The sequence below is a fragment of the Lissotriton helveticus genome, chromosome 5_1 (genome assembly GCF_964261635.1).
Source record: "Lissotriton helveticus chromosome 5_1, aLisHel1.1, whole genome shotgun sequence".
NCBI classification, from domain to species: Eukaryota; Metazoa; Chordata; class Amphibia; order Caudata; family Salamandridae; genus Lissotriton; species Lissotriton helveticus.
The window spans coordinates 1020487740-1020506920 of record NC_136065.1 but is presented as its reverse complement, the minus strand read 5'-3'; the positions used below and the strand labels follow the sequence as shown (position 1 = coordinate 1020506920).

Below are 19181 nucleotides of genomic sequence, written 5' to 3'. Positions count from 1 at the left end.
ATTGCATGAGGGTGGTGTGTTCTGGCAAACAATTAGTCATAGAGGTAGTGGTATGCGATTAGTCATACAGGTAGTGGTATGCGATAGTAAGCTACCATCCTTTTTATTTCAGCAGCATACACCAGATTTATTAATAAAGATGTATAATTGGTGTGGCTGTTGATTTTAATCACTTTGTTGGGTTGGTCACAATTAAGGAGTAATTTCTTCTTGTTTAGCACCTTGTTTGCACTTTTTGCTTTTGGACATTATTTTCTTTTTGAAAAGGAATGGCAACCGATGATGAGAAAGGGGCATAGAATTGGTAACATCTGCCAAGTTCCCCGAGGGTTGTTCGCCCGTGAGGTGCCTTCCTTTTCACCACACATTTTTTCTACTTTGTGATCACGTGTGGATGGATGTATTGTCTAAGTGGATAGACATCATTGGTGGTGTCGAGTTGAACAATGTCGGAACCTCCTACTTGCGGGTCACAAAAAGAGTTGTGATGCAGATGGGCAGGCATTAGAGATACTACACCTCACCACAGATAGAGAGGGGGTTAGTTTGGATTTAAATTAAATAATATAATTCCGACTTAGTAGATTCTCATGCCTATTAGATTAACACTTACCATCGTTTAGGGTACTGGGATTTGTGTATTGAATTCAGTTGAGTGGAGGGCTTTCCCAGTGTTACCCACATTCCCTCTTGGCTCCTTGTTGTATTATATTAGCACTGAAAGGAACCTGTATGAATTTCTAAGGTGGTCTTTCACCAGCATACCTTAGCTTGAAGGAACAATTATTTTGCTCCATTCTGAAAAGTTTGCTCTCTGAGCTCAGTGAGTTGTTGCATCCCAAGAAAGCCGGTAAGGACTTGGTGGCTCAGGGAAGCCTGCCTGTGGCCTACATTAAAGACGTTTACACCTCTGCTTGCATGAACCCAGGTCTCAGGAAGATAAGGTTCTCCTTAACGTCTCTAATACTTGTCTGTACCCAGCTTAAGTATACTTTTTTTGAGTATTTTGAATAGGGCAGGCCTCAGAGTGAATGATATCAAACGTAAGAATTAAATGTTGATATTGTAGCACCTTTACTTATTTCTATGTTAATATAAATACACAAATAATTGATGCACCATCAAACAGTTTTAAAGCAAATGTTACACGTTGTGCAAATAATATGAAATGCTGCATGCTTTTATAAATGAAAAATGTGCACTCAAATGAATATATGTAATATATGAAATGCAACGGGACGATAGATAAGCAAAAAACACAAAGATTATATCAGTACATTTCTGACTTGCACAATCTAATTAAGTTCTAAATTCATTAAGTTCTAAATTTGTAACTTATATTTAGGAAAAGGAGATTAGGTGATTTGTCCAGGATGTGATTTTCAGTTAAGTGCAGCAGCCAGCATTCAAATCCTGGGTCCTAAGTTGAAAAGTGGTCAGCTTAGCCACTAGACCCACTAAATAAGCAATACTGCCATCAAATGTTCTCAGATTGTTTTAGTGCTGAATATCACAATTTGAAAAATACTGTGCTGGAGATGAGTGGAAAGTGTTGCAGCGTGAATCCCAAGGCTCAAACAATATGCGCTTTCCTACGATTTACCTGCAAAAAGTTTAACTCGATAGGCCATTTAATAGATGGGCAAAGAAATAAAATACACGAAGTGCAGAACTACTACCCAAAGCACTGGTATTGGAAGCCATGCTGCAGAACCAACCGGTCCTTAAGTAGGACTTGGTTGGTTGAAGAAATGGTCATCCCCTTTAGTGGATTCCCGTCAAATAAGAGATTCTAAAACAAAGAGAGCAGAGAGTAGGCATAGGCCCTATGCTAAGGGGGGTGGTAGTAGGACATGCCCTATACTAATCGAGGGAGGTTGGAAATATCTGGCTGTAGTGGAAGAGGAAGCCGTGACAACTTGGTTAATAACAGTGAGAAGTTTGTGGGTACACTTTTATTATATCACTTCCACCACTCTAGTTGTTTTGAAAGTAAACTTGATGATCCGTCTACATGCGCTTTTTTAAGTCTCGCCTAAGGTGATCTTTTGGTTGGCAACATTGGCATGAGAGCTACCTTTTTTAGGTCTCGGACCGGAAATGCTGGCTTGCCAGCTTCCGGTCGGAGATTTAATGATTTTGAGTACGGGGCTTGAACCCGCCTCTGTACTCCACCTCTCCTCCATTGGCTGGCTTCCTAAACGGAGGCCAGCCATTGGAGGAGAAGGGAGTCACTCCAAACAAGCCCCGTCTGTTTCGGATTCGGGGACGTGTTTTTGCGTTCTTTCACCCTGTGACGTCACCCGTCACTCAGAACGCCTAAACACGCCCCCGAATTCGAAAATTTCGGAAGCTTGCGGCCGCCATTTTCGTGCTCCTTAAGATGAGGTAGGTCGCTGCTGTCCTCGTTCCCTGCCGTGTCTTTTTCCTGCCCCCCGCTGGAAGTGTGCATGAAAATAAGCAATACTGTGTTTTGTCTCCCATCATACCACGTCTTCACTCGCTCGTTCGCAGTACATTTTCACACAGTACGGCCCGCAACTGAATTTAACTCTGATCACATTTCGAATAGGGTGAGCGCCATCTTTCTCCTGTGTGGGACAGTCTACACTACATAGCTCTTGTCGGACTCCGGGGATAAATCTGTGTTCTATTATGCAGGTTTTCTCCCCGCTTTCCTATCCCGCAAGCATTAATACAGTGCTTCCCGTTAAGGGATGAAAGTGGAGCTCTCGAGCGCGGTGACAGAGATGGATGCTTCACAATCTTCAACGTTGTGCGCTTATCTAAGCGCCCCCCCCCCGCGCCACACAGGAAGAACATTCGCTTAATAGGAGCGTAATCTGGGCATTTTAAATCGTAACTACACAGTCAGAGGCTGCAATTGAAACAATTAGGCAGCAACGCTGCGCGCGGCCACAGCTAAATAAAGCGCTCAGAGGGCAGAAGATTGGGTAAACAGAGGAACCGGCTGCAGGCACCGGAGTCCAGTGTGCCAGCTGGGAAGAGAGCGGGCTGGGAGGGACGTGACGTTTGCTGGGCACCACCTGTGCCATTAAAATGCACCATTGAGCTGCATTGAATTGTGTGTTTCCGTGGACAATAACAGCAGTTGTGCTCTTATCTAAGCCCCCCCCACCCACCCCCCTCCCCGCGGCACACAGGAAGAACATTCGCTTAATAGGAGCGTAATCTCGGCATTTTAAATCGTAACTACACAGTCAGAGGCTGAAATTGAAACAATTAGGCAGCAACGCTGCGCGCGGCCACAGCTAAATAAAGCGCTCAGAGGGCAGAAGATCGGTTAAACAGAGGGCACGGCGGCAGGCACCGGAGTCCAGTGTGCCAGCTGGGAAGAGAGCGGGCTGGGAGGGACGTGACGTTTGCTGGGCACCACCTGTGCCATTAAAATGCACCATTGAGCTGCATTGAATTGTGTGTTTCCGTGGACAATACCAGCAGTTGTGCGCTTATTTAAGCCCCCCCGCGCACCCCCCCCCCCCCCCGCCCCGCGGCACACAGGAGGAACATTCGCTTAATAGGAGCGTAATCTGGGCATTTTAAATCGTAACTACACAGTCAGAGGCTGTAATTGAAACAATTAGGCAGCAACGATGCGCGCGCCCACAGCTAAATAAAGCGCTCAGAGGGCAGAAGATTGGGTAAACAGAGGACACGGCTGCAGGCACCGGAGTCCAGTGTGCCAGCTGGGAAGAGAGCGGGCTGGGAGGGACGTGACGTATGCTGGGCACCACCTGTGCCATTAAAATGCACCATTGAGTTGCATTGAATTGTGTGTTTCAGTGGACAATAACAGCAGTTGTGCGCTTATCTAAGCCCCCGCCGACCCCCTCCCCACGGCACACAGGAAGAAAATTCGCTTAATAGGAGTGTAATCTGGGCATTTTAAATCGTAACTACACAGTCAGAGGCTGCAATTGAAACAATTAGGCAGCAATGCTGCGCGCGGCCACAGCTAAATAAAGCGCTCAGAGGGCAGAAGATTGGGTAAACAGAGGACACGGCGGCAGGCACCGGAGTCCAGTGTGCCAGCTGGGAAGAGAGCAGGCTGGGAGGGACGTGACATTTGCTGGGCACCACCTGTGCCATTAAAATGCACCATTGAGCTGCATTGAATTGTGTGTTTCAGTGGACAATAACAGCAGCACATGTCCCCCGCCATGAGTATTAGCCAACAGTCTCCCTGGTACCCGCACGGATTTAGAGCTCCTGGTTGTCCTTGTTGCTTTTCACTTTTTAATGCCCAAGGGCAGCAGGCTAGATAATCAACGTAATGAACGGAGAGGAATCACAACAAGTGTCTGCGTCGGAAACGGCATATGCTACATCCTTATGCTAGTACAACCGTTACTGTGCGGGTTGCCTCGTCATCCAACCTCGGGGTGCATTCTGGAATGTTGGTGGTGGCCTTGACCACCAGCGCTCTGAAGTCACAGCGCTCGGGGGGTTGCTATGCAGTCGTCCCTGGGAAGGTTTGGGTGCCTCCACGGCTCTGCTGGACGCCTTATAAAGGACGCGGTCTTACTCTGAGCCTGGAATTGGATGACCTCACTTCATTGTGGCGACTCCTTACAGCCTGCCCACGCGCCTACCTGTAAAGCTGCCGTGGGCACACCCCACGAGAAGGCGGGCGCATAGAGTCGCTTGGGTGAGCACCTTTCTTGAAGCTAACCTTCAGATTAAGCTCCAGCAGTATGTTTGCACTGTTCATAAAGGCGCCATTACCATGCAGTCCTGAGCTGCTTAACTACCCTCAAGGCCGGCCTACGACATCTAAAGGATTTCAAGAATGCTCTGAGAAGGAGAGCACCGGCCTGTCGAAGCCTCCACTCTTCTGTATTGTTGAGTTCGAGGCCCATCTGTCACAAATCCTGACAGCGGCCTTTCTTCATGTGCCTTCACAGGTACTTAAAGACGGATGTGTTGTCAGGAATTCTGCTTTTCTGAATGCCAAACATTTTTTGTTTTCCATCTCCGGATGTTTCCGAATTTATCCTCAATACACAATGTCTTTAAATAAATAATGTGCCTGTGGGTGTAGTGTTTTGTTTTATAGGACTGCTTAATTTGCTAAACCGGAACAGGCATTTACGTATGAGTTCATGTCTTAGAGATACCCATGAAACGCAGCAGCGCCCACCCTCCAGATATAAGCTGGAAACCCACATCCCACAACTGCGGTGTGAGAGACAGCTGTGTGTATGAGAGACAGCAGTGTGAGAGACAGCATTGTGTGTAAGAAAGACAGCAGTGTGAGAGAAACAGCAGTGTGTGTGAGAGAGACAGCAGTGTGTGTAAGAGAGACAGCAGTGTGAGAGACAGCAGTGTGAGAGAGACAGCAGTGTGAGAGCAGTGTGGAGCGCTCCTCTCTTGTTTAAGTGCTTGGCCCTCTGTCGGCTTTGGTGCCGCCCTGCCCACCGATGCACCAAGCACGGACGCGGTACTGGCTGAAGGCCGCAGGTGAGTCACGCAGCTTCCAGCGGGTGTGGGTGGCTCTGTGTGAGTGGCTCTGTATGTGTGTGTGGGTGGCTTTGTGTGTGTGGCTCTGTGTAGGTGTAAATGCAATAGGTCATGCATTTGCGAGCAATTAAGCTAGTGGCATTGTAAATGACAATGCCATTTATTTAACGATTAAACTATTGGCAATGTAAATGACAATGCCATTTATTTATGATTTAAAAAAAAAAATCATGAGCAATGCCAATAGCTCTACCTTTAATAATGCCAAGACCATTGCATTGTAAATGCTCGTTATAATAATGCTAGTGGGTATGTTATTTACATGAGAAAAAGGTCAATGCATCCTTGAACAGTCCTAGAAATTCAAATCCATGTGTTTTCAGGTGTGGCACCTCATCATTGATGTGCTAGCTATTTGGAGTCTGTGTTTCTAATGTTTCTATAACATGGTTTCAATGAGGTGGAGGCCAATTTACAGGCCTTCTTGGAGTACAACAGCTCTGTATTTCAAGGAAGTAAATTCACCCAACAGGGTCACATGGGGCTGTGCCTGGACGCTTCTCTGTTGCCAGAGGAATCTTCTTGTGGTCCCTGTGATGGTGGCTGAGGTTCAGAGAGCCATACCACATTTCCCTCAGTGAAAGCACTAGACACAAATAACTACCCTGAAGCCTTTTAAAAAGATTTCACAAGGTGTTTGGGGAGTACTTGCCAAAGCAATGCAACTATGTTTTTAATACGGAGGCAAAAACGCCTGCACTTCTGTCCGCTGTCTAAGCGGTTGGTATCCAAGCAGAATGTGCATTATATGGTCCTATTGCCCTCGCCAAATTTACTGCTAAATGTTCCTTAAGTTTTTGGGGGTAAGGCTTGGCAACCTTAAACTTAAGTTGGAACACCCAGATTTGTCAGAATTAGTCAATCGAAGGCAAACAAAAAATAATTAATCTGATACATGTAGCCTAGAACTGTGGAATCCAGGTGCTCTCCAATACCTTTAGGGCCTGACGTAGCGAGCTCTACTGGCCATTAAAGGCCCGCTCTAGCCTTTAATGGCTGGTGGAGCCCGCTACGGAGGGCTCTAAGGCTATTAGAACATTCCACTCCTAGAGGGCAGAATGTTCTTGTAGTAAGTTGATTCACACCAAAGTTGAATTAGTTAATGAATGTATTATTAAGTAAAGCAGAGTAGATAACGTGGCTGTCCCTCTGGCCAGTCAACAGCAACTGACAAGATGTGGAACGACCAGCGCACATAGGAATGTGGAATGCGATGTGTTGGGCACTCCACACTCTGAAACTAACATAGAAGATTACTACATATCCTCTTCCCTTAAACAAATAAAACTTTTTAAGGATGAATTAACAATTTCTCACAGGACTTCAATAAGAATCAAAACGAAATATGGAGACACAGTAAGCATAAGAAATGTGTGAAAGAATAAGTTAAATAACAACATAGAGAAATAATAGCAGTGGGATACATGTCAGTTAAACACAAATCACTTGCAAATATAATCTTTTAAATAACCTGGAGGACACCGATTCCTAAGCCTTCTTGACCCCCGAGTGGATTGAATAGTATCCAATGAACTTGACGAAATGGGAGTAGGAGCAGGGGCATCACCTCCTCCCTGTACAGCACTGCAATAAGTAAGATTGCCTCGAGAAGTCAAATCATTGTCAGACATACCTAGAAATGTGTTATCCAAAACCCTCTCATGACTACTAACTTTGACAACATCATTTGTACTTACACAACCTTTTTGATACAGAGCTACCCTCCTAAAATTCCACCTGTCACCATTTTCAAGAATTACTCCATAAGGTAACGTGGATTTAACTTTGAATGGTCCCAAATATTTCTTAAACAAACTTCCTGATCTGCCAGACCGTACTTTCACCCAATCAACCAAACAAATTCTCTTTTCTAATCTTTTATTATGGCTCAAATTGTTTTGTAGAGAATTAGACTTTGACAAGTCTTTAACCGTGTCTTTAGTTAACAAATCTTTCATCCAAGTGGGAACAAGTTTTGTATTGGGTACTCTCCCACGGATAATCTCAAAAGGTGTTTTATTAGTGGCATTGTGTACACTTGAACGATAAGCCCATATCATTTCTGAGACTAAAGAACCAACATCCTTTCCACTAGAAACCGCCATTTGAATAATTCCCTTGATTAGACGGTTAGCTCTCTCAACAATTCCATTCCCTTGAGGATTGTATGATGAAGTCCTACTATGCCTAATGCCACATGTGGACAAAAACTCTTTCATTTCAACTGATGTTAACTGAGTACCGTTATCTGTTAACAGTACAGATGGTATACCTTCTTAATGCCAAATATTCTTCATCACATTTATTGTAGTCAACGTAGTAATGTCTTTTGTAAATTTCACTATCAACCACTTTGAATGAACATCCACCATAACAACACCAAAGCGTAAGTTCTCCTTGAAACTATTCATGGGACCAATAAAATCCATACACACTGTGTGCCATGGCAACCCTGGATCTGAAATATGACCATGAGAAGCTTGACTACTGACTTTCAGACGTTTGTCACTCTCCCTACAGACATCACACTTAGTGACCCAAGTATCAGTATCGGAATCCATTCCTGGCCACCACCAATTCGTTCTAAGTCTTTTTTTAGTTCTGGTTTGTCCCAAATGCCCTTCATGTGCTATCATCATCAATTTGGGCCTCAGAGAAATTGGAGGAATAACCAAATCTCCTCTCATAATCAAAATATCTTCATAAACAGTGAGTTCATCTACTAACTTTACGAATGGCCTAACTGAAATGGGAACAATGCTCTCTCTCCTGCAGCCCTGTTGTATCAATTTCTTAAGTTCTGACATCGAACTATCCTTCATCATGGCATCAACCCATTCATCCTTAGTCAATGCTTGTGGTTCACACACATTCAACACATCCTGTATTAAGGCAACTGCACCTTCATTCTCTTTTTTGATAACTGCTTCTCTATCTACTGTGTCCCAATCAAGTGACAGTCTTGACAAGCAGTCCGCCTGTATATTCCTCCAACCTTGGATATATTCTAAATCGTAACAAAATTCCTGAAGGCGAGAAGCTAACCTTGTTAATCTTGCTGAGCACTTGGCATCTCCACCTGGTAACAATACACGAATAAGTGGTTTATGGTCAGTTTTCAATATGAATTTAGATCCCCATAAATAGATTCTAAAGTACTCACACGCCCACGCAGCAGCTAAAGTCTCACGTTCTATCACAGAATAATTCTTTTCACAGACAGTCAGTGTTCTGGATGCAAATGCTACAGTCTTTTCTTTTCCTTTATGTATTTGAGCCAGTACAGCTCCTAGTCCAGTTGCACTTGTATCAACAGTGAGAACAGACTGTAACATAGTGTTAAAAGGCATAAGAATATCAGCTTCACATATATCTTTGTTGATATTATCAAAGCAAATTTGTTGAACCTCACCCCACATAAAGCTAACACCCTTCTTCAAGAGAGATCTTAGTTCTACTGTTTTTGTTGAAAAATCTCTAATAAACTTCGAATAGTATTCGATTAAGCCTAGAAATGAACGCAATTTGTCTTTATCAGAGGGTATAAGTGCTAAACGAATAGCATTCAACAAATCCCTTTTTAGTTTGACTCCAAGTTCCGAAATCTCATATCCTAAATAGTCAACTTTATCCACTAGGAACTTGCATTTCTCTTGTCTTAGGGTAAGACCAGACTCTCTAATCTTGAACAACGCTTCCCGAAGAGTGTGATTATGTTGTTCTACTGAGTCTCCAAACACTAAAATGTCATCCTGGAAAAAAATAATGGTTTTCATCCCCTTAAACAACACATTCATCATTCTCTGAAAAATGCTCGCTGCCGAACATAATCCAAAAGGCATCCTGATGCACTGAAAAATACCTTCTGTAGTGATGAAAGACGTCAATGGTCTCGAATCTTCGTGTAGCCTGATTTGATGATAGGCGTTTTTCAAATCAAGCTTTGAGAAAACCTTACCCCCACTTAATGCTAAAACCAGCTCATTAATGTTCGGTAGTGGAAAAGTATCCACCACCACATTCTGGTTAAGAGATCTGAGGTCGATGCAGAACCTAAACTTGCCATCCGATTTCTCTGTGATAACTACTGGTGAAACCCATGGCGAACTCTCTGCAACCTCTATCACCCCAGAATCAAGCATGTCTTGAAGCATTCCCTTGATGGCTTCCCTAGCTACTAAAGGTGTTCTGCGCACTTTATGTTGCACCGGAATCGAGTTAGGCTTAAGAATTATTTTGTGTACGTAACCCTTTAAACAACCCAACTCTTCCTTAAATACATCCTTAGCCTCCTCTAAGATTTCCTCTATTGAAGGATTGTCGACAACTAAAACTTGTGTTGGAGCTCTTGGATTTATGATAATCGATAGGTCGAACTGATGCATCCATCCTAAAATAGGAGGTCCATCTTTAGCTATATATACCTTGCCATCAGTTAACCTGTCTTTGAACTCAATGTTTGACTTCATATATCCAATAATGTCAATACTCTCTCCCTGACATCCCCCTGGGTTGATATATTTAGATTCTAATGTGGAGTTAGGCCACAATTTATCATATATGTACTTTGGAATGATAGTATACATAGACCCACAATCCACCATTAAGTGCACACTTACACCATTGATTTTGAACTCAGCCTTGGGTCTATTGTTTCTCCCCTTTTGGTCATTAGGGTCATCAACACAAAGAATTCTGTCCACCTGCAAAGAAACAGCATTGTTAGTATCACATATGTTTACACTCTGAGGCAGAGAAGTATCATCACCATCTATCATGGCAACTCTCTGCTTGAATGATTTCCTGCACATATTGGAGAAGTGACCTTTCCTTCCACATTTTAAACAATTCTTATCAACGGCAGGACATCTCCTATTATCAGCATTGTGGTATGTGCTACCACACCTAAAACAAGATCTAAACTGCTGTCTGCCTCTTTGTGAGAATTTCGTTCCTTTAGAAATTGCCGCAATGTCTGAATCTTCAGTAGATACACAAGAAACGTTGGTAGGGCTGATTTCTCCTTTTTTGTTCATCTCTCGCATGCAAAATTGTGAATGTTCCATCACTTTAGCTATCTCAATGGCATCTTTCAAACTAGGGTTTTTCGCTGCCCAAAGTCTCTCCTGAGTTTTCTTACATTTGCACTGTACGATGAGTTGATCGCGAACTAATTCATCTGTCATCGCTCCAAACTTACACTTGAGAGATAACTCTCTTAATTTCGAAATAAAGTCATCTACCATTGATTTTCAGTCTGTCTGTGAGTATAAAATTGATACCTATTCATTACTATATTGATCTCTTTGGCAAATCTCGCTTCCAACCTTTTTTTGACTCCTCATATACATCTTCAATTGCATTACCATTAGGTAAGGTTGCTAAAGGTAAATACTTAAAAATACGTTGTCCCTCTTTTCCCAAATTGTTTAATAGTAATGCTTTTTTCCTCGCTGCGCTAAATTTTGATCTATCTATAGCATCTATGTAGTTCTCAAACATAGGTAACCAATCTTCCCACTCTACAGAAAGCGGTCCTGGAGAAGCTAAAAATACAGGAGGTGTAACTATTGTACCTTGGTTGGCCATTGCAATTAATCAATGATGTAATGAGATAATAAGCTCACAAATCCCTTTCTCAGAGTCCCAAGCAGTAACAATGGTAAGAGTTAAATTAATTTCAATTCGAAAGTTTTCTCGTGAGATTGTTCGCTTTAAAAAAAGAATTAAATTACCTCAATGTTAGTCTCGCGATCTTCACCTTTTATATTTAGTTGCTTATATCAGAGTCCCTTTTGTGCCCAAATCTGTGTCTTGTAATACGACTCAAACACGGCTTCACCCGAGTGTTTACTTTAACTTAAGATGGCCGTCACGTCGTCTTTACGTTTGTTTCACTAGCTAGTAGAGCTTGTATTCTAAACGTGCCTTGCGTGACTCCTCAGTCTTTCTTTATGTGATCGAGCACAATAGAGTCGTTAATGACCCGCTCGCGACTGCTTGACGTGATGTCACAGCCCGCTTTTGCTCGCGCCAGCTTCAACTGCCACACTCAATGCGCTCAAATTAATTTACTGTGTTTACTCACAGTTAATCCGATTGCGCAATCAATTGTGCAGCATAGAACACTTTCCTCCGATTTTTGTTTCTCTCATGTGGACTTGTCACAAATTTCTTGAAGTCGCAGTCCTCCTTCAACACGTCGGGATTTCTTTAAACACGACGGATTTCGTCAGCCACGCTACTCTGTCTGGATGACTTGACCAGATCATCGCCAGAAATTGTAGTAAGTTGATTCACACCAAAGTTGAATTAGGTAATGAATTTATTATTAAGTAAAGCAGAGTAGATAACGTGGCTGTCCCTCTGGCCAGTCAACAGCAACTGACAAGATGTGGAACGACCAGCGCACATAGGAATGTGGAATGCGATGTGTTGGGCACTCCACACTCTGAAACTAACATAGAAGATTACTACAGTTCTCATTTGTAAAAACAAAGCCCTCAAGGAGCCCGAGGGGGTTGAAATCCCCTCTTGCTCCATGAGGTCTGTGAACAAACATTAGAATGTTGATGCTCCAGCTTTTACCAGGCATTAGAAGTCCGGAGCATTCCATTGTCTTCAATGGAGCTCTCAACATTCCAATGTTCTAGGAACATTTGGTGCTGAGAGAGTATTCTATAGACTTGACCAGAAATATGTTACACTTGCCTTGTTAATATTGGCAGATCTCAACTCTGTGTCATGAGTAATAGCTGACTGTAAGTCAGATGGATCAGTAGAGGCCTCTCTTATGCTATTTCTACTGGCAAGCACTTCCCCTTCGCATGTGAAAGGAATATTTTGCTTAACGAATAGGAACATCATCTTGTGTGTTTTGCTGTTCACCCTATGTGGGGAAGGGTATGCCCAGACGTGGGTCCCGTGCTCACTAAGCCACTGGAGTCAAGCTATCCTGGCTGAAGACGGCTGATAGCCAGAAACCGATCCTAGGATGCTTGATTCCGGTCCAGGAAAGACATGGCTTGGCAGTTTGGTCTGGACTGTTCCCATGAGACACAGGGTCAAGACTGATTTGCATATGGCCATGTCTGAACTGGGGTGGCTTGGTGAGCAAAATAACGATGGATTAAACCCAGATCTGTGACTGGGGGTGAATGTTTTGCCATTGTGCAACATTCTGTCCATCATCTTGTGTGTTTTAACGAATAGGAACAGGCTGGCTGTTGTGTGTGTAATAGTTGGTCAACATGCTCATGAATGGGTTTTTTTCCCTGAGTAAAGTCATCTTGACCATTTCTGAGCAGGAAATATTTGACAAAACCTCTAGGTTCCAGGTGTACAAGCACAGGTGCATAGCCTTAAAACTCTGTGAAAGTGCCTTTCTGTCAGTGTGTGCCAGGCTCCGGACAGGGCAGGCACACACCCAGAGAGTATGCAGCACCTCCCCGCCTCTACCAATTTTACAACACCTGCTGAGACACTACTCTGTATGTTGTGATGGCACAGCTAGTTTCTCCTGCTTCGGTATAATTTAGCAGCTGGTACGACATATGTAACATGAGCATACACATGCAGTTCCTTTCTTTGTAGCATGAACTACTCTACTATTCTTGGAGGAGCAGTTCTATGACTGGGCACATATTTCTGTTAGAGGTGCTTTATTTTCGCGTAAAATAAATATTGTTTATAACTTTTTTACATTAAGTGGAGCTCAAAAGTGACCCCATATGCCCATGGTAAGGAAATGCTTGTAAAATGCAGCTTAAAATTAAATAAAATGTTTACTTGCAAAATATCTTGGCTGAGGTAAGGTTTTTAGAGCAGGTTGCGTAACTTAACTATGACATTGTACATTTAGAATCGGTACATTAAAACCTGGAGAATGAATAAATAAGTGCTGTTCACATGTGTTCTCTCTCTGGTCCCACTACAGAGCCTTGTTGTATTGCTTTTCCTGAATACGGTGGCCGGGTTGGCCATTACAGTTGCAGAGGACTTTGGAGAATACCAAGACCCAACTCCGGGAAAGCTGAACCCAATCGTCCTTTACACAAATCCTTCACTCTACATAGTAACATGGGTAAGGACATGTGTACATGCAGTAGAGTTAGTACAACCAGAACCTAGGCTATACAATAACGTGAGTAGTATATTATAGATGTGATTCCAAATACAGCCAGCTATGAGACAACACTGTTTTACAACATACTATTCTATGTTAGGTTTCAAAACCTTTAATGATGACCAATTTTGATAAGTCGAAGGCCAGCCAGTTGGACTTTCTGAAACAATCTGCTGTTGTCTAATCTAATCGGCCACCCCTCAACTAATTAAAATGTGTGTCTGTGTTTTTTATTTTTTGTTTATTCCTATTGACTGCTCTGCATATAAACAGAATGACTGGAGCATCCCTCACCTTCCTGAACAATTTTGTGATACAAAGAGACAGCCAAGAAAAGAGCCCGTTTCCACACAGCAGATTTTTAGCACCTCAGAACCAAAAATGTATCCTGGGACCAATAAAAAAGCAAGACATATTAAATCCATGAATGACAAGTTCACAAACTAAATATTAAAGTGAACCTTGCAGCCATACTGGTCATTAGCGTGGAAGAAATGGGAAATGAGAACAAAATGGAAAAGGATGTTAAAATCAGAAACTTGGTGAACAAGCATCAAAGGCAGATGCTCAGTAACTATGACGCTAGGAATGCAGTCAAGAGAATGTTTCTGTATGCCGGTGACATGTTGAGAGTAAGATAACCCAAAACATGAGAGAATATGAGCAAGTACAGTGAACCTACATATGTGATCAAAGTTAAAGGCAAAGCTGTCTTACTAAACGATTTACAATGGTGGAATGGGTGGAACATTGTTAGTGTTAAAACCCCGGACCCTCTGAGCAACAGTGAAACTGTTCAAGATAGTGTACCAGTATTAGTTAATAAAGTTAACAGTAGAGAGCAAGGTAACATGTTTAATGCATGTGTGAATGGTGAAGGTTCCATCAATGTATCCTCATCTAAGAATGGAACCAACCTCACTGACAATGTTTTGGCCAGGATAACCATTACTCTACCCATTCGGTTTAAAGAGTATGTGCCCGATTACGATGCAGGCTGAAACGGCTCTGACTGTCGTTCAGAGCCCTTCAGCCTGCATCGTAATCGGCTGGTCGGATTCCTTTCTGAAGGAAAGGGAATCCGAATCAGATTTCCGAACGGCCACTGATGGGCTCGGAGAGCCCGTCCGCCATTCGGAAAGTCTGCAGTAATTCCTCAGGCGGCTCTTTCTGGCTGAGGGATTACGATGACTGCCTTTCTGTGCTGGCCTTTCCGACACAGAAAAACTTTGTGAATCTCTCTTTGGGGGGGCCCCAGCAGGTCCCCCATGAGTGCAAGGCCACCGAATGACGGCCTAGGGGCCACCTATGGTGCCCCCCTTTTGATCCCTGCACTCGGTGGCAGGGATGAACTGTACCTCTGCTCTTTACAATGAGAGCATGCATTCCATTAGGATTCATCCTACTTGCTGGGCTGGAACTGACGACAGGAGGTCGTTCGGCTCCAGTTCCGAATAGATGTTGGACGGACTCTGGTGCATCAGACATCATAATTGGACCTTAGGTATTGAACTATTTGTTGATAAAAGGGAGAAGATGTCCTATTTTGTGATGTTGTACTTGTTAATGTCCTCTTTTTCTAGCCTTCTTTTCCCCCCTCTTGTGTATGTGCGCTTGGGAAGCTGCACACTGGTTCTAGAATGTTGGGAACAGACAGGAGGATCAGGGAGCGTTACCCGGCCTTTGGTGTTGCACCTGACAAAAATAAAGATGTGAACTCGATCTTGCCTCCTCATCATTACAGAGGCTGAGAGCCTATCCACATGTCTCAGTTGTCGGGGCTAAAGATATGTAATGTGGAGGTACTTCAGCTGAACCAATCTCATATGGCTTGAAATTGTAATTCCCCTGGGGACATCCCTGGATCTCTCCAGTCAGCTTCATCAAGTGAGCTAAATCAACCCTCCCATTTCTCCTTCAGTGTAGCAAATCGATCTGGGGCATTGATTACTAAAGAGCGGTAGATTTGTGATATCACTGCTTTCCCAAGTGGAAGGATTTGTTTTTAGAAATAAATGCAGTTTTCAGCTGGACAGTGGAAGGAGCACACTGTACTAACCCTATTTGTGAGACATATAACAAACCCCTCATGCCAAAGGACACCTTAAGTTCTCTATTTTATATACGACAATGGCCTTAAAGACATAGATCTTGGCGGATGGGTTACTCCGTCACAATGGTGACGGTATCCCGTACGTCGAAATATAAATTTCATTATATCCTATGAGATTTATTTTTGGGCATACAGAATATCCATCACCGTTGTGACGGAGTAATCCATCCGCCAAGGTCTAAATCAAGCCTTACATTTTGGCATTCATTGTTGGGATTGTTTTATGGTAAAAAAGCATTCTGCCACTGTCTATGAACCCTCTTAATACTGGGACAATACTATGAGATGATTCTCTGAGCATCTCAGAGGTCGATGTCTACATTTATATAATGAATATATGAAGTTGTGAAAAGAAATACGAGGACAAACTAAAAACATAAATAAAAATTAAAAAAAGATATCACTACCGACGGTGTTTCTGAAAACCAAAGTTGTCATGAGGCCTTAAGTGTATTTTATAGATTGTTTTATATAGCGTCAGTGCTACCAGGTGGTAGAGCTTGTGGATAAGGGAGAGAAAAGGCCTTAGAGTGTCTCAAAATGGGGCGAATCTTAATATTTGCAAATGAGATGGTGCCTCAGTCATGTTCCACCTTCGAGTAGAAAAGATACAGGCGAGGATTCCAAAAGGATGAGATTTGTGAGTGTTAGCATTTTCCTATAAACTATTTGTGTCTGAGTGAGCAGTTACAAAATGGTCCTGGGAAGTTGGTCATAAGTGAATGGTTCTCCCTAAATGCAATATGGATAGAGTCACAAACAGCTAGATCAGACATAACTCAAATCAAATTAAAATCTTCAAAATTATTTTCCAACTACAAATATTTTAAACAAATTAACTAGGAAGCCAACAACTCATGGAGTATGTCCAGATAAGGACAGTTTGTTGGTACTCAAAAGAAGACCAAATTAACATTTTAATTATTTTTTATTTGTGGTGGTTTGTAAAAGGTTGTATACGAATTCTTATAGCGTGCAGGGAGAACAAACCCTGCACGCCCTAGTGAAAAGGAAGAAAATGTGCCATTGGGATATTCAGGGTTTGGTTGGCAGTGTAGCTTCTGGACCCTGGTTCTACTGCACCTGCTGCCCCAATGGAAGCTGCACTCCTGCAAACAAGGAGGAAGATTAAACTAGTGATACTCTATGTGAAAAGGTCAGTCAATACATCAAATGTGACTGGTGTTAGGGGGCTCTCCTTCTTGAAGGAGTGTGAACGACTGAAAACGTTTAAAAGTACAGAATGCTGAGTCGTATTGACTCTTAACGGAGGAGTCTTGTTAGGGCATGTGTAGAAAGACTTTAATTGCCTGCAACATGCTTCAGCACGCAAGTTCCTTTGCTCAATGATATTTTTCCAAATTATTTTTGGCAATTGTGAGTGTATGGAGCAAGTCTCCGTTATCTGGGAACAGGAACTAGAAAGGCAACATTTTGGAGAGTTTTTGGAAGAAGATAAATTATCTTGAACACTGGCACTGTTCACCGGACAGTACACTGCATGTGGCTGCCCTGTGGTAAACTGTAATCATGACTCACTTTGGGTACACTATGGCGAGCACAAAAGAACCTAGTTGGCATTTTAGGTACCTGTTTTTCAAGCTGGTGCGAATGCTTTTTTTGAAGGTATAGAGGGGTGGTTTACAAGAATATTATTGTGAGAATATAATCTGATATATAGATCTAGTTTAAGAATTATCCTCTACAAAATATCGTCCCCTAAAGTTAATAGAAAATGAGGGTAGTGGACGGAAGAGGCATGTGATGAAATCAAGCCTGGTATTCGGAAACCCTTGCTTTCGGCATTACCAGTATCACACGAAGCTAGGCCCAAAAATGTATTTGTTTACAAATTAGGTATTGTTAATACACCTTTCTATTGAAAGCCCAGCCTCTCCTGAATCTCTTCTGTCTCCCACAATACCATGAGATGCTGCTGCCACAACCAGTGAGGACTGGGAACTGCACAGCCGTTATCTCCTCGCCTACTAACAAATAAAATGAATTGCCATAAGTCAAATTACATCGTATATGGATGAACTTTGTGGATTGTATCCTAAGTGTGTGCCAGCATGGGTGTCCCGAGTAATGTCATGCCCAATCAAATTTAACTTTAATGATTCATCTTTTGAAGATGCAACTTTCAAACATGAACAACTCGATGCCTTATGCATCATAAGCCAGTAGTGTGGACGTCAGCGCAGAATGACCGATACAGCGGCCGGGAGGGCAGTCGACCGGCAAAGAGGACGCATGCTGGGCTGCAGGGGCCTAAGTACCCGGCCCTGCCCCCAAGCACCCTCTCCCGGATGCACGTCACTGGTGCACCCGGCCGGGGGAGGGGCAGGTGAACTGCCCGAGCCTCCCCCTCGCGAGGACTGATGGAGAGGGGGGGGGGCTCCGACTAGTGGGACTGAGGAGCTGCCCTGCTGATGTCCCCCTGTGGGGGACGCGGGCAGCGGCATAAGTCAAATTACATCGTATATGGATGAACTTTGTGGATTGTATCCTAAGTGTGTGCCAGCATGGGTGTCCCGAGTAATGTCATGCCCAATCAAATCTAACTTTAATGATTCATCTTTTGAAGATGCAACTTTCAAACATGAACAACTCGATGCCTTATGCATCATAAGCCAGTAGTGTGGACGTCTAATCTAATTTATAGCGCGGGGACACGCCGGTAGGCGTACACCAGGCGCTTTACAAAACCCCCTAATAATAATAATAATAATAATAATAATAATAGTAATAATAATAATAATGTGGATGTTCTAATCAAGACACACTTTATCAGGTCATCCTCGCCCCAAAATGAAACAATGCAGTGTGCTACCTGGGTGTGTCCTTGACCGTGCTGTGTCTATTTTGTCACAGATCAAGGATTCAACCATCTCGAGAAATGCTAATACTGGGAACCCCCTACAGCCTCCCTACCTAACTTCCTTTCAAAGTTGTACCTTTTTTTAAAAAAATTACTTCAAATAGATAAGTTATGTTACGTAGAGGTACCCTATTACCCCTTTATGCATTTGGAGGAGAGGACTTCAGAAGCAAAGGCTGGCTCTTCATATCATTGTGGTCGATATGCATTAGTACCCTCGTGAATATAAACTGAACGCCAAAAAGGGCGCAAAAAAACCCAAATCAAATTATAAGATTTTTTGGGTAGTTGTGTGCCAACATTTTTCTTCACATTACATATTGTGAAAGGAGTTTTGTTTTTCTCTCAATCAAATTAAATGACTTACCCTTAACTGCCTTTCACTTCCTCTACTGCCAGTATCTATATTTGATGGGATTACCGTGCAAATCCATGGCACTGTCAATTAGGTCCAATAATAATTAATTTTTTGTAACTCGCTGCTTTGTAGTAATTCGCCTCTATTTGTAGCAATATGGAAT

General features: G+C 42.9%; 1 protein-coding gene across 1 annotated transcript in view; it reads left to right on the top strand.

Annotated features, from left to right (window-relative positions):
* Positions 1–19181, top strand: part of ABCC2 (ATP binding cassette subfamily C member 2) — a 678688-nt gene that overhangs the window by 169137 nt on the left and 490370 nt on the right. The window contains exon 2 of the mRNA XM_078643538.1: positions 13306–13624. The gene's annotated coding sequence lies outside the window, so the exon portion shown is untranslated. The remainder of the gene's footprint in view (positions 1–13305; positions 13625–19181) is intronic.